Genomic DNA, 17,060 nt, shown 5'->3' with positions numbered 1-17,060 from the left:
AAAGTAATACAAAAACCAGTTCCAGAATGTTTGAATAATGGTGGGTAGAGCAGCAGATTCAAGTCATGTGAATGTGGGATAAGTCTTAGTGGTGGCCTTTGACTATATATTGGAAGTTGGATACATATTGGATATTGGAAGTATCGTTTTTTGCCTTGAGGGGGCAATTTTTGTTTTTTGAGACAGGGTCTTGCTCTGTCACCCAGGCTGGAGTGTGGTGGTGTAATCACGGCTCACTGAATCCTCTACCTCCTGGGCTCAAGTAGTTCTCCTGCCTCAGCCTCCTGAGTAGCTAGGACCACAGGTATGGGTACTACATACACCTGGCTAATTGTTTTTATTTTCTATAGACATGAGGTCTCCCTGTGTTGCCCAGGCGGGTCTCAAACTCCTGAACTCAAGTGATCCTCCTGCCTTGGCCTCCAAAAGTACTGAGATTATAGGCATGAGCCACCATGCCTGGCCAATAGTAATTTTTTAAAGGTTAGTGTTGAGGAGTATTGTTGATAGTGTGCTAGTTATATAAAGATGAGAGCACTAGTGTCAGTAAATTTGGCTCCTGAAGCTTTTAGTTTTTAAAATTCCAGTCAATTACTCTTTTTACCTTGATATAGACATTTTATTTTTTCAGATTTATTTACAATTTTTTTTTCTTTCTTTCTTTTTTTTTTTTTTTGTGACAGAGTCTCACTCTATCGCCCAGGCTGGAGTGCAGTGGCACCATCTCGGCTCACTGCAACCTCCGCCCCCTGGGTTCAAGCAATTCTGCCTCAGCTTCCCGAGCAGCTGGGACTACAGGTGCATGTCACCACGCCCAGTTAATATTCTTGTAGTTTTAGTAGGCATGGGGTTTCACCATATTGGCCAGGCCCGTCTCAAGCTCCTGACCTCGTGATCCACCAACCCTAGCCTCCCAAAGTGCTGGGATTACAGGCATGAGCCATTGCGCATGACCTATTTACAGTTATTTTTAAAACTCACACGTGATAATCAAGTTACTTCTGAAACAGCCATAGATGACTTACATAGCACCTGAAGAAGACTTAACCGTTGCTTTATGAGCCTCTACACCAGAGTGTATTCTAATTACCCTGATTAAGGAGATGAAAAGTAAAGGCATGATTTTTCAGTGCTTTTGGCACCTTAACTAGTAGGATTGGTAATTACTTTTTAATATATTTTTCCTTTTTTTTTTTTTAATCTATGATTCTAGCCAAAGAGCTGATTTACTGTTTTTTTAAAAAGCCTGGCATCTTAACTCACAAGCAAGTGAATTCCATATTCTCTAAACATCCCTGGCAGGCTTTCCCAGCCCTGCTGTTCAAAGCATGGCACATGAAGAAAACTACATCTGTGGGTCGGGCGCGGTGGTGCTCGCCTGTAATCCCAGCCTTTGGGAGATCAAGGCGGGCGGATCACCTGAGGTCGGGAGTTCGAGACCAGACTCACCAACATGGAGAAACCCCATCTCTACTAAAAAAAAAAATACAAAATTAGCCAGGTGTAGTGGCGCATGCCTGTAATCCCAGCTACTCGGGAAGCTGAGGCAGGAGAATTGCTTGAACCCGAGAGGTGGAGGTTGCAGTGAGCTGAGATTGTGCCATTGCACTCCAGCCTGAGCAATGATCAAAACTCCATCTCAAAAAAAAGAAAAGAGAGAAAGAAAACTACATCTGTGGATATTGTACAAAAGATTTTACTACATCTGTGGATATTGTACAAAAGATTTTTTTATTATTTTTTAATTTTTTAACATAACTTTTATTGACTTGTGTTTGTACTTTTATCAAACATACTTCATTTATGTATTTATTTTGAGATGAAATCTCAGTCTGTCACCCAGGCTGGAGTGCAGTGGCGCGATCTCGGCTCACTGCAACCTCCACCTTCCAGGTTCAAGCAATTCTCCTGCCTCAGCCTCCCGTGTAGCTGGGATTACAGGTGTGTGCCACCACGCCCAGCTAATTTTTGTATTATTAGTAGAGACAGGGTTTCACCATGTTGGCCAGGCTGGTCTGGAACTCCTGACCTCAAGTGATCCACCTGCCTCAGCCTCCCAAAGTGTTGGTATTATAGGCATGAGCCACCGCACCCAGCCTCAAATATACTTTAGGCAATTTTTCACCTCAGCACTATTGACATTTTAGGCTATGTAATTCTTTGCTATGGGGCTCTCTCTGCCTTGTAGGATGTTTAGTAATATCCCTGGCCTCTACACATTAGATGTCAGGAAGACCCCTCAGTTATTAACAAATATATTCAGATTGCCAAATGTCCCCTGCGGAGCAAATTCATCCCTTGTTGTGAACTGTGATCCAGAGAGCCAAATAGTGATACAAGGTTTATTGTTCAGAATAGCTCGTCCCCTCCAATCCAGACACCTGCCTCCCATTTTCCACTCCCCAGAGGCAACCACTTTCAGCAGTCTTAAATGTTTCATTTTTATTCTATTTAAAGCCTTTGCTTATTTTTAAATTGGGTTTTGTCCACATTATTGAGTGGTAAGGGTTCTTTATGTATTCCACAGCCAGTTGTGGTGGTATAGGTCTATGGTCTCAGCTACTCAGAAGGCTGAGGCAGGAGGATCACTTGAGCCCAGAAGTTCAACACTAGTCTAGACAAGATAGTAAGACCCTATCTCTAAATGAATTTTTGAAATATATATGTATTCTAGATAATTTACCTTTATCATGTATATAATTTACAAATATTTCCTCTCAATCTATTAGTTGTCTTTGCATTTTCTTGATAGTCTCCTTTTTAATCTTGAGAAAGCATAATTTATTTTTCCTCTGGTTGGTGTGCTTTAGGTTGTATGTAAGAAACCATTGCCTAATCCATGCAGATATATCCCTCTTTTTTTTTTTTTTTTTCTTTTGAGACGGTCTCACTCTATCGTCCAGGCTGGAGTGCCGTGGTGTGATCTCACGGCTCATGGCTAACTGCAGTCTCTACCTCCTAGGCTCAAGTAATCCTCCCCCTTCAGCCTCCCAAGTAGCTGAGACTATAGCACCAGCTATAGTCAGCCTCACAGGTAACTGGGAATATAGCACCAGGACTATAGCACATACCACCACAAAGCACAGCTAATTTCTGTATTTTTTTGGAGAGACAAGGTCTCGCCATGTTGCCCAGGCCAGTCTTGAACTCCCAGGCTCAAGCATTCACTCACCTTGGCCTCCCAAAGTGCTGGGATTACAGGTATGAGCCACTGTGCCTGGCCTAGAAAGACTTTTTTAAGAAATAGTGACCAAAAATATCCCACATTTGATGGGAGTTGTGAATCTACACATTCAAGATGCTCAACAAATTCAAAGCAGGATAAACTCAGAGATCCACACTGAGACACATTATAATCAAACTGTAGAAAGTTAAAGACAGAAAAGCAGCAAGAGATAAGTGATTCATCCTGTACAAGGGATCTTCAGTAAGATTAACAGTTGCTTATCAGAAATCATGGAGTACAGAAGGCAGTAGGATACTTCTTCCCCTCTCTCCCACCGACAGATGATATATTAAAAGTACTGACAGGAAAAAGTCAACCAAGAATCCTATATCTGGATTGAAGGAAATGAAGGAAACATTAAGATACTCCCAAAAAAGTCAAGGGAGTTTATCACTAGTAAACTTGTGTTATAAAGAATGCTAAAGTCTCCCCATATTACTTTCAGGAAAGAAAAAAAAATAGAATGCAAAAGTGGAGCTGGGGCCAGGAACGGTGGCTCACGCCTGTAATCCCAGCACTTTGGGAGGCCAAGGTAGGCGGACCACCTGAGGTCAGGAGTTCGAGATCAGCCTGGCCAACATGGTGAAACCCCATTTCTAATAAAAATACAAAAAAAAATTAGCTGGGCATAGTGGCATGCACATGTAGTCCCAGCTGACTGAGGTGAAGACAGAATTGCTTGAGCCTGGGAGGCGGAGATGGCACCACTGCACTCCAGCTTGGGCGACAGAGCAAGACTACATCTCAAGAAAAAAAAAGGGGGGAGGGGTTTAGGGGAGTCCAGCATGGTGGCTCACGCCTGTAATTTCAGCACCTTGGGAGGCTGAAGTGGAATCACCTGAAGCCAGGAGTCCACAACCAGCCTGAGTGACATAAGGAGACCCCATCTCTACAAAATAAAAATAACCAGACGGTGGCTCAGGCCTGTGGTCCTAGCTACTCAGGAGGCTGAGACAGAACGATTGCTTGCAGCCAGCAGCTGACTAGCCCAGACAACACAGTAAGACCCCATCTCTACAAAACATAAATTTAAAACATTAGCTGGGCATGGTGGTGTGCATCTGCAGTATTAGAGGCTCATGTGAGACCAGAAGTTGGAGATTACAGTGAGCTATGATGACACCACTGCACTCCAGCCTGTTTGACAGAGCAAGAACCTGTCACTAAAAAAAATAATAAATGAATAAAAATATAAGAATGCTTGGCTGGGCACAGTGGCTCATACCTGTAATCCCAGCACTTTGGGCAAATCACCTGAGGTCAAGAGTTCGAGACCAGCCTGGCCATTATGGTGAAACCCCATCTCTACTAAAAATACAAAAATTAGCCATGTATGATCACATGTGCTTGTAATCCCAACTACTTGGAAGGCTCAGGCAGGAGAATCACTTGAACCCAGGAGGCAGAGGTTGCAGTGAGCGGAGATGGCACCACTGCACTCCAGCCTGGACAACAGAGCAAGACTCAGGCTCAAAAAAAAAAAAGAGCTAAAGTGAGTCCTTCAGGCTAAAATGAAAGGATACAAGATGTAACTCAGAGCTCTATGAAGAAATAAAGATCACTGGTAAAGGCAACTATATAGCTAAATACAAAAACTAGTATGGTTGTATTTTGGGTATATTATTCCTCTTTCTCCTTTATGATTTAAAAACCATGCATAAAATAATATGCATCTATGTTAATAGGCACTAATTGTTTAAAGACATAATTTGTAACAATACAGGTAGGGGACAGAGAAAGGAGCAGAGTTAATGTATGCTGTTGAAGCTAAGTTGGTATCAGTCTGAACTGGACTTAGAACTCAGCATGTTAAATGAAATCTTCACAGTACCCACTAAAAAAAACTTTTAAAATATACAGAAAAGGAACCAAGAAAGGATCAAAATATTACAGGATAGATCATTAACCAAACACAAAAGAAGGTATTGAGGAGCAAAACATGTAGAAACTGAACAGCATGTTGACATAAGTAAGTTCTTTGGTGTATGGGTTTTTCTGTTTTTCTCTTTTGGGGTTTGTTTGAGACAGAGTCTTGCTCTGTCACTCAGGCTGGAACGCAGTGTTTTATTCTCAGCTCACTGTAGCCTTTGCCTCCCAGGTTCAAGTGATTCTCAGCCTCCTGAGTAGCTGGGATTGCAGGCGCCCGCCACCACAGCCAGGTAATTTTTTGTGTTTTTAATGGAGATGGCATTTCACTAAATTGGCCAGGCTAGTCTCGAGCTCCTGGCCTCAAGTGGTCCACCTGCCTCGGCCTCCCAAAGTGCCGGGTACACTCACCGCGTGAGCCACTGCGCCCAGCCTATTTTGGTTTTTTTTGAGACAGGGTCTGGCTCTGTTGCCCAGGCTGGAGAGCAGTGGCACAATCACGGCTCACTACAACCTTGACCTCTGCAGGCTCAGCTGATGCACCTACCTCAGCCTCCTGAGTCGCTGGAACCACAGGTGTGCACCACCAAACCCAGATGATTTTTCTATTTTTTGTAGAGACAGGAGTCTTGCTATATTGCCCAGGCTGGTCTCAAACTCCTGGCCTCAAGCAGTCTGCCCAGTTCAGCATCCCAAAGTGATAGGATTATAGGCGTGAGTCCAAACATAAGCAAGTTTTTGGTTTTTGTTTTTGAGCCGGTCTTACTCTGTCCCCAGGCTGAAGAGCAGTGGTGCAATCATGGCTCACTGCAGCCTCATCTCCAGGCAGGAGCCACCGTGCCCGGTCAAGTAACTTTTTGTTTCAGTAATCACTTTAAATGTAAATAATCTCACCAACAGAAAGATCGGCAGAATCGATTTTTTTTAAATGATGTAATACTTGATCCAAATATGCAACTTACAAAATACTCACTGTAGACCCAAAGACACAAATCGGTTGAAAGCGAAAAGATAGAAAGAGATAATCCACGCAAATAGTGACCAAAAGAGAGCTGGGATGGCTATACTAATATCAGACAAAATAGATTTTAAGCCAAAAAATGTTACAGAAAAACATTTTATGTTGGTAAGAGAGTCAAATCATGAGAAAATTAACAATTATAGACACATGAACCAAAAAAAGGGGGGGCTCCAAAATGCACAAAGCAAACTAATAAAATTGAAGGAAGAAATAGTTTTACAATAATGGAGACTTCAATACAGGCTGGAATGCAGTGGCTCTATTACAGCTCACTGCAACCTCTGCCTCCCAGACTCAAGTGATTCTCCAACCTCAGCTTCCCCAGTAGCTGGAACTTTAGGCACACACCACCACACACTGCCAATTTGTGTATTTTTTGTGGAGATGGGGTTTCGTCATGTTGCCCAGGCTGGTCTCAAATGCCCAAGTTCAAGCAATTCTCCCACCTCAGAATCCCAAAGTGCTGGGATTACAGTCCTGACCTACTGCACCCAGCCAATACCCCACCTTCAATAAATATAACATCTAGACAAAATCAGTAAGGAACTAGAGGAATTGAACAACACACTAAACCAGCTAGACCTAACAGACATATTGAAAGCTCTCCATCTAACAAGAGCAGAATATATATTCTCAACTGCATATGGAACATTCCCCATGATATATCATATGTTAGGCCACAAAACAATTCTCAATATATTTTACAAGGTCAAAATTATACAAAGGGCCAGGTGTGGTGGCTCACAGCTGTAATCCCAACACTTTGTGAGGCTGAGACAGGCAGATCACTTGAGCCCAGGAGTTCAAGACCAGCCCGGGCAATATGGTGAAACCCTGTCTCTACCAAAAAAAAATTTAAAAATTAGCCGGCTATAGTGGTGGTGAATGCCTGTAGCCCCAGCTACTCAGGAGGCTGAGGCAGGAGGATGGCATGAGCCTGGAAGGCAGAGGCTGTAGTGACCTGAGATCATACCACTACACTCCAGCCTGCAGGACAGAGTGGGGCCTGTCTCAGAAAAACAAAACAGGACAGGTTTGGTGGCTCACACCTGTAATCTCAGCACTTTGGGAGGCCGAGGCAGGTGAATGACCTGTGGTCAGGAGTTCAAGATCAGCCTGGCCAACATGGTGAAACCCCATCTCTACTAAAAAATACAAAAAATTGGCTGGGCGTGGTGGCAAGCACCTGTAATCCCAGCTACTTGGGAAGCTGAGCCAGGAGAATCACTTGAATCCAGAAGGCAGACGTTGCAGTGAGCCGAGATCACGCCACTGTACTCCACCTTGAGCAACAGAGCAAGACTCTTGTCTAAAAAAAAGAAAAAAATTATACGAAGTGTCTTTTCCTACAAAAGTGTAATGAAGCTAGAAGTCAATAACAGGAAAACCTGGAGAATTTGCAAGTAAGTGAAAGTTAAACAACATTCTTAAACAACCAGTGGCTTGAAGAAATGACTAGAGAAATTGAAATACTTTCAGATGAATTAAAATAAAATGCAAGATACCAAAATTTATGAGATGGTGTGACAGGGGTACTCAGTGAAATTTATAGCTTTAAATACTTACATTAAAAAAGAACAATCTCATGCTCACTTCGTCAGCACATATACTAAAATTGGAAAAATACAGAGATTAGCCTGGCCCCTGTGCAAGGATGACATGCAAATTTGTGAAGTATTTTGTATTTGTTTTATTAAAAAAAAAAAAAAAATGGCCAGGCACAGTAGCTCATGCCTGTAACTCCAGCACTTTGGGAGGCTGAGGTGGGCGGATCATGAGGTCAGGAGATCAAGACCATCCTGGTCAACATGGTGAAATCCCATCTCTACTAAAATACAAAAAATTAGCTGGGCATAGTGGCACACACCTGTAATCCCAGGTGGGCTGAGATCGCGCCACTGCACTCAAGCCTGGTGACAGACTGTCTCAAAAAAAAAAAAAAAAAGAACGATTTCAAATTAACAACCTAACTTTACACCTAAGGGGTGTTTAATCCTTTGGTTTCCCTGGCCACATTGGAACACATTGAAAGAAGAACCGTCTTGGGCCACACACAAAATACATTAACCCTAAAAACAGCTGATGAACTAAACAAACAAACAAAAATCCCAAGAAAATCTCATAATGTTTTCAGTTATTTGTAAAGTTTATGAATTTGTGTTGGGCTGCATTCAAAGCTGTCCTGGGCTTCATGCTGGACAAGTTTAACCTAAGGTGTAAAAGAAGAGCCAACTAAACCTACAGCCAGCTTCTAAAGGAAGGAAACACTAGAGATTAGAGCAGAATGAAACAGAGAATAGAGAAAAAAGAATTGTCAAAACAAAAAGTTGGTTCATGGAAAAACAAAGCAACAAATTTGATGAACCTTTAGTATGACTCAGAAAAAAAAAGAGAATAGCAAATAACTAAATTCAGAAAGAAAATGGAGACATTATTACCGACCTTACAGAAATTTTAAAGATTTTTAAGACAATACTATGAAAAATTGTATTCCAACATATTAGAAATCTAGATAAAATGTACAGATTCCTAGAAACATACAAATTACCAAATATGACTTAAGAAGAAATAGAAAATCTCAATAGACTTATAACAAGTACAGAGATTAATCAGTAATCAAAAACCTCCCAACACATACGGACAGAAAGTAGAACAATGAATACCAGGGGCTGGGGGCGGAGAATGGGCAGTTACCGTTTAGTGGGTACAGAGTTTCAGTATGGAATAATGAAAATGTTCTGGAGATGGATAGTGGTGATGGTTGTACAACAATATGAACATACTTAATGGTACTGAAGTGTACACTTAAAAATGATTAAAATTATAAATTTTATGTTATGTATATTTTACCACAATAAAAACGAACAACAAAAAAACAAAAAGTCCAGGCCCTGGGGCTTCACTGATGAGTTCTAACAAATACTTAAAGGAGAATTAACACTAATCCTTCACAAACCGTTCCAAAAAATAGAAGATGAGAGAATACTTCTAATACTTTCTATGAGTAATGAGGCCAGTATTACCCTGATACCAAAACCAAAGACGCCTGCAAACAAAGTAAACTATAAACCTGGGGTCCAGGCACGGTGGCTCATGCCTATAATCCCAGCACTTTGGGAAGCCAAAGGTGGGCAGATCACGAGGTCAGGAGTTCGAGAGCAGCCTGGCCAACATGGTGAAACACCGTCTCTACTAAAAATATAAAAATTAGCCACGTGTCGTGGCGGGAGCCTATAATCCCAGCTACTAGGGAGACTGAGGCAGGAGAATCACTTGAACCTGGGAGGCGGAGATTGCAGTGAACCAAGATCATGCCATTGCGCTACAGCCTAAGCGACAAGAGCTAAACTCCGTCTCAAAGAAAAAAAGAAAAAGAAAACTACACACCAATATCCTTTATGAATATAGACACAAAAATACTGAATTAAATACTAGCAAACCAAAGCCAGCAGCTCACTAAAAGTGCTACACACCATGACCAGGTGGGACTAATCCCAGGAATGCAAGAGGAGTTCAACCTAAGAGATCAATCGATGTAATGCACCACATTAGTGAAACAAAGGGGGAAAACATATTATCATCTCAATAGATGCAGAGAAAGTAGTTGACAAAATTCAGCACCCTTTCATAATAAAAACATTCAGCTAGGAATAGAAGGAACTTCTCAAAAAGAACGAAGAGCATTTATGAAAAAATCCGTAGCTAACATATTCATTGGTGAAAAATGGAAAGCGTTCCCCTTAAGCACAGGAACAAAACAAGGATTCTCACTTTCACCACTACTACTCAACATTGTACTGGAAGTCCCAGCCAAGAAAATTGGACAAGAAAAAGATATAAAAGCATCTAAATTGGAAAGGAAGAAGTGAAACTCTATTGTCAGATGACATGCTTCTACATTCAGAAAATTCCATAGAATACACACACACACATATACACATACATGAACCTACTAGCCAGGCATGGTGGCTCACACCTGCAATCCCAACATTTTGGGATGTTAACGCAGGCAGGTTGCTTGAGCCCAGGAGTTCAAGACCAGCCTGGGCAACATGGCAAAGCCCCATCTCTACAAAAAAAGTACAAAAACTAGCAAGGTGTGGTGGCTCACGCCTGTTGTCCCAGCTACTCAGAAGGCTGAGTTGGGAAGATCACTTGAGCCAGGAGGTGGAAGTTATGGTGAGCCAAAGATTGCACCACTGTACTCCAGCCTGGTTAACAGAGCCAGACTCTATCTCAAAAACAAACAAATAAATAAACCTACTAGAGCTAATTTTAATTCAGCAAAATTGCAGGGTACAAAATCAACACACAAAAATCAGTTATGGAAATATACATGTTAAGATGGCCAACTAGATGCAGCCAGGTGCAACAGCTGCCACTGAGGGACTGATTTGACTGGTGCAGTCCTAACAGATCTTCAGAGGGAAGGCACTGAGAGTGGATGGAGGGAAGACACAGAAGCTAGGCTAAAGGGGGAGGAAGCTGGGAGGCCTGCATGGGGCTACTGCACCCCGGAACTCATTCCTGGCCCCCAATGATCTGGGGAAAAGGGTGAGTTTAACTGGCAAGGAGCAACGCTTCTTATGACCAGCCTCTGGAATCCTGGCAGGAGATCCTTTGACCACCATGGACACTGGAGTAGTAAGGGAGATACACTTAGAGAAGTGGCCAGGGCAGTAGCCACCTGATGAACCCAGAGGGTTTGGAGCGGGAGCAGCTGTAGTGGAGCACAGCCAGGGACGGCCACCCCTCTAGACTCAACTTGCTCCCATAGGAGACTTTTGTTTGGATAAACGGAGGCAAGATGGCGCACTTCCGGGTTCTTCATCCCCCCAACTTTTCCCGTGCGCGCGAAAATCCAGCCGGCGACCCGGGAAGGTGCAGACCAACTAGGCATGCGCCAGGTGATGTCAATCTGAAGAGACCAAGATTTACCTGGTCGCACCTGTGGAACGCCCCCTGACACGCCCGTGCCCCGCCTATTGCCCTCCCACTCCTAGAAAAGCCGCTCCAGAGGCACGCCACACGCGGCCTTCCTCAGTCCTCCACTCCTGTCGGGATGTCAGGACTGTGGGAACTCCGTCCGAGAGCTGTACGGGTGACTCTGGGGGCCCCTTTTGTCGGGGGGCCAACAGACCTCTCCCTACCCACCTTCTTCCCTTGAAGCTAGGTGACCAAAATAAACTTGCAGTTTTGCTCCTACCCTTGCCTAGTCGCTGGTTCTTTTGTACCCGCTCTGGTGGTCTTAGAAAAACAAAACAGTTGGTGCCGAAGACCCGGGAGGAGACCCCTCCTCAGGCCTCTAAGGGTTGAGGAACCTCCTCCTGCTCCCACGCGGCAGACGGACCAGGACCTGAGACCCGCTTCCCTCACTCCCACGGCCTCTCTGGGGTAAGTGCCCTTGTCTCCTCTTTACCTCCCTCGGCCAGAAATCCTGCGCAGGTCCGGGGTCCATTTGGAGCCACCAAGTGGCTCGGGAGACCCGTTCAGGACGGAGACGTCCGCCTGAAGGTAATCTCCACTTAGGCTTCAAGAGCCTCTCGTCTGTCTCTGCTGGTTCCAAAGGACGCTTTGAAGCCAGGCAGGGATCCATTCCCATGTCCATTGGGTCCATTGTGTCGGTAAAGAGGAAACAAATGGGAAACCCCCAGTCCAAATTTTCAAAGAGCACCCCCTTAGGGTGCCTCCTAGCCAATTTAAAAACCTTACAGCTTGAACAAGACCTTAGGAGGAAGCGGTTAATTTTCCTTTCCACTGTGGCGTGATCGACCTCAGCAATTTCTGCCAGCGGTTAGGCATGTGGTCTGAAATTACGTACATACAAGGCTTTTGGGCCTTACGCTCTCGTCCCGACCTGTGTAGCCGATGCTCTTTGGCCCAAGTTATGCTAGCCAAGGACGCCGGCTCACAGGAACCCGAAAAAGAGGAGTCTTCATTCCTTTCTGTTCAGCCGGAGGATCTAGGCTTTCCCTCACTTCCGCCCTATACTTCTCCTCCCTCCGCCCGGGCTCCTCCTTCCTCTTCCTTACCTACTAGTAATCCACTCAGTCCCGTGCGTCCTTCGGGGCCCCCAACTGGCTGTCTTGAGTCTCCTGTCTCTGCACACACCCGCTCTAAGTGCCCTGCTGATGCCTCCATTCCTGCCCCACACCCTCCTACAGTGTTAGCGCCTTTGCGAGAGGTGGCTGGGGCGGAGGGGGTAGTCAGAGTACATGTCCCTTTTTCATTGGCCGATCTTTCCAAAATTGAGAAGCGTTTAGGGGATTTCTCAGCTAATCCCACCATCTACATAAAGGAATTTAGATACCTTTGTCAGGCCTATGACTTAACTTGGCATGACCTCCAGGTTATCCTAACCTCCACCCTAAACCCTGAGGAGCAAGAGCGCATCCTAGCGGCCGCCAGGCAGCACGCCAACCAACTACATTTAACTGACGCCACCATCCCACTAGGGGAGCAAGCAGTCCCCTCGGCAGACCCGGACTGGAACTATCAAGCAAACCAGCCTGGGCGCCGTAGGCGAGACATAATGGTTCAGTGTTTGTTGGCTGGTATGCAAACAGCCTCAAACAAAACTGTAAATTTTAACAAATTAAAAGAAATTATTCAAAATCCAGAAGAAAATCCAGCCGCATTCTTAAATAGGCTGACTGAGGTTCTAACCCAATATACCCGGTTAGATCCGGCCTCCCCTACAGGGGCCACCATTTTGGTGTCTTATTTCATTTCTCAATCAGCTCCTGACATTCGTAAGAAACTTCAGAAGGTAGAGGATGGTCCTCAGGCACCAATACAAGACCTGGTTAAATTAGCCTTTAAGGTCTATAACTCCAGAGAGGAGACGGCTGAGGCAGTGCGACAGGCACGCCTCAAACAGAAGGCCCAGCTCCTAGCAGCGGCTTTACAGCCCAGTTGTAACCCCAGACCAGAGAGCACACACCCCACAGACTCCAAGGCCACGAAAGGAGCCTGCTATAAGTGCGGCAAGGCAGGACACTATGCCAGCAGGTGTCCGCAAGGTCCCCGAGTCCCAATGCAGCCTTGCTATAAGTGCAAGGCGTCAGGACATTGGGCCAGTGAATGTCCTAAGCCTCGTCCACCAGCAACCCCCTGCCCTGCTTGCCAGCAGGGAGGACACTGGAAGTCTGATTGCCCCACCCTGAGAACAGGTGCTGCGTCTCCACGTGACCCCCTTTCCCAGGATCCTGGGAGCTCCTTCCAGCTCCTACATCTGGACGATGACGACAACTGAAGGTGCCGAGACTCGGGGACCCCCATCACCCTCGCCGAGCCGCGGGTAACTCTCCTGGTAGCGGGTAAGACAATTAATTTTTTAATAGATAGCGGGGCTACCTATTCTGTTTTGCCGTCCTTCTCTGGACCTAGCCTTCCATCCGATATCTCTGTAGTAGGAGTAGACGGAAAGCCATCCACCCCACGAAAAACTCCACTCCTTAATTGCTGCCTGGCCAACAACTACTTTGCGCACTCGTTCCTCATTATACCCTCATGCCCTACCCCCTTACTAGGCCGAGACATCCTGAGCACCTTAAAGGCCTCCATATACATTCCCACCAACTCATCCACTCCCCTTCAACCCCGTCATGACCTGTTGCTCATGCTTTGTGCAAGTGCACAGGCTCCTCCTATGTCGCCCCCACCCCCCATCTTCCCTATTTCTGTACACCCTCAAGTGTGGGACACTTCCACCCCGGTCATAGCTGCTCACCACCCACCAGTTCTCGTCAAGCTCAAAGATCCCACTCGTTTCCCAAACCGTCCCCAATTCTCTCTCTCTCCGACACATCTACAAGGTTTAAAGCCAATTATCACGCGACTACTTAGCCAACATATTCTTGTCTGCAAACATTCCCCCTGTAACACTCCAATACTTCCAGTTAAAAAGGCAGATGGAACGTATAGGTTAGTACAGGATCTTCGGCTAGTCAATGAAGCCACCCGTCCCACGCACCCTGTAGTTCCCAACCCTTACACCCTTCTGTCCCATATCCCCACCAATTCTACTTATTTTACTGTGCTAGACCTTAAGGATGCTTTCTTTACCATACCCCTACACACAGACTGCCAGTTCCTTTTTGCTTTCACATGGGAGGACCCAGACACATCTCCAGTGGCAAGGGACACTCCGTGACTACACTAAAAATGAAGTCTCATTTTATACTTATATTGCTGTTTCACTCATACACTCAGACCTTTGCTAGTCCGCCTACTGTATGGCAATTTTTTTCTCATCACTGAAACTTGGCCATAAGACAGCTGAACACACTCAGTAGTACATAGTTCTGCCAGTTGTCTTCCTTAAGGCTATTTCTCGTGCTACTGCGCAATCCTTCCTTTCCGTTATTCAGTTCCAAATTCATCCTGAGGTAATCATACTCAGGCACCCAATGGAGGCCAAAACGGCCCCCATTGAAGGCTATTTCTCGTGCAACTGCCCAATCCTTCCTTTCCGTTATTCAACTCCAAATTCATCCTGAGGTAATCATACTCAGGCACCCAATGGAGGCCAAAACGGCCCCCATTGAAGGCTATTTCTCGTGCAACTGCCCAATCCTTCCTTTCCGTTATTCAACTCCAAATTCATCCTGAGGTAATCATACTCAGGCACCCAATGGAGGCCAAAACGGCCCCCATTGAAGGCTATTTCTCGTGCAACTGCCCAATCCTTCCTTTCCGTTATTCAACTCCAAATTCATCCTGAGGTAATCATACTCAGGCACCCAATGGAGGCCAAAATGGCCCCCATTGAAGGCCCGATCCTTCCTTTCCGTTATTCAACTCCAAATTCATCCTGAGGTAATCATACTCAGGCACCCAATGGAGGCCAAAACAGCCCCCATTGAAGGCTATTTCTCGTGCAACTGATCTCTCTCTAAAACTCTTAACGATACAGCCACTAACTGATCCCTCTATGTCCCTGTGTCCGTGGTCCCCAGTCTAACTCTATACAGCCAGGCAGAAGTAGCAGAGCTTTTCCAGCAACTTTCCATGCCACTACGCCACTCCCGTCAAAACGGGCTGTTTTTCCTCCCTCTAGTTATTGGAATCAGCTGAAAGCCTGGCCTCCCTGCAGCGCCGAACTACCTCAATAGCCTAAGTAGCTGCCCAAAACAGGCAAGCCCTAGGCTTGTTTACAGCTGAAAAAGGAGGCACTTGTCTCTTCCTTAGAGAAGAGTGCTGCTATTATGTTAGCAAGTCAGGCCTAGCAGACACTAACATTCAAACCCTCAAATGCTTCCATACCTCGTTCCTATACTAATACTGTGCTTTATTTTATTCTTCATCCGTACGTCCAAATGCCAACCATGGGCCCCGACCTTAACAGCGCCCCTTAACAGCAGGAAGTAGCCAGACGGACCACGGCGCCCCTTATCACTATTATCAATAAAAGGTTGGACTGTTTGGATGAACGGAGGCAAGATGGCGCACTTCCGGGTTCTTCATCCCCCAACTTTTCCCGTGCGCGCGAAAATCCAGCCGGCGACCCGGGAAGGTGCAGACCAACTAGGCATGCGCCAGGTGATGTCAATCTGAAGAGACCAAGATTTACCTGGTCGCACCTGTGGAACGCCCCCGGACACGCCCGTGCCCCGCCTATTGCCCTCCCACTCCTAGAAAAGCCGCTCCAGAGGCACGCCACGCGCGGCCTTCCTCAGTCCTCCACTCCTGTCGGGATGTCAGGACTGTGGGAACTCCGTCCGAGAGCTGTACGGGTGACTCTGGGGGCCCCTTTTGTCGGGGGGCCAACAGACCTCTCCCTACCCACCTTCTTCCCTTGAAGCTAGGTGACCAAAATAAACTTGCAGTTTTGCTCCTACCCTTGCCTAGTCGCTGGTTCTTTTGTACCCGCTCTGGTGGTCTTAGAAAAACAAAACAACTTTCACCCTAGGGGAACCGTTGGGCCTGAATTTCACAGGGCAGTCTTACTCATCAGGCAGGGCTGGTCCTACCTGAGCACTCCTTGGTTGGCTGGCTTCTCTCAGGGCCCAGCCTGGCCATGCCTGATTGCAGGGAAGCCTTGAGCGCCCTAGGGGCCTACATCATAGCTCCGGTGCTGGTGGACCATGCCTGAAATGCTAAGAGCTCCCACAGGCCAGCCCCCAGGGCCACACACCAGTCCGCACACTCCTTCCACACTGCATCTTCCCCCAGGCCCACAGAAACACCCCACATGGTTTTGCCAGCACATGTGTGCATGGGCAGGTTTTGCTTATCTTGTCCTGCCAGCCTGCGTGTATGTGTACACCCTGCCCTGAAACTGCTGCAGCAGGAGCGCAGTCTGCTCCACTTTCCCATCTGACCACCACTGTAGTCAGAGCCATGGCAGGCACAGAGCCAACCAGCCCCAACCCCGCCCCTGCCAGTGCCCCACCCATTTGCCAGCACTACCCCAAGTGAAACTAGGCATAGAGAACAGAAGACTCTTCCCAATGCTGATGCTCCCTAGCACCCTGCTCCCATGTCAACACCACTACCACTGCAACCGCACGCAGTCACCAGCAGGGGCCCCCACCATGCAAGCTGTGTTCCCTTTGCTGCTGTGATAAATGCTGGCACAGAAGCAGGCACGCCAGCACCCACTAGCACCCTACGGCAGCTGTGCTGCTGCCACCACTGCTGCTGGCACATGCAAACGAGGATGGATTCCACTGTCTCTGCACTACTAAATGCCTTGGCTGACATTACCCATTAGTGTGTAGTGACCAGCAGTCAAATGAGAGCATCTTGGCTCACCCAGTGCAGTGGATTCTTAACCTCGAGGAGACAGAACAAAGTTGGGGCTCAACACAAGTCCTCCAGAGTTAAAGCATGCAGTCCAGGCGCTGGGAGCTGAGTGTTGGCTCTGTAAAATCTTCCAGAAATGAAGCCAGTTGACCGAATCCACCTTATATAACAGTGAAACTCTCAAGGTCATCAAATAGG

General features: G+C 46.2%; 1 non-coding gene across 1 annotated transcript; it reads left to right on the top strand.

Moving 5' to 3' along the window:
- The first annotated feature begins 7,698 nt into the window (after positions 1 to 7,698).
- On the top strand, positions 7,699 to 7,802 carry LOC115900517. Its single transcript, XR_004060201.1, has one exon. It is a non-coding gene; the product is annotated as a U6 spliceosomal RNA (small nuclear RNA).
- Positions 7,803 to 17,060: the final 9,258 nt, after the last annotated feature.

The sequence above is a fragment of the Rhinopithecus roxellana genome, chromosome 11, assembly GCF_007565055.1.
Source record: "Rhinopithecus roxellana isolate Shanxi Qingling chromosome 11, ASM756505v1, whole genome shotgun sequence".
NCBI classification, from domain to species: Eukaryota; Metazoa; Chordata; class Mammalia; order Primates; family Cercopithecidae; genus Rhinopithecus; species Rhinopithecus roxellana.
The sequence above is the reverse complement of the archived record's forward strand: the minus strand, read 5'-3'. Positions and strand labels throughout refer to the sequence as shown.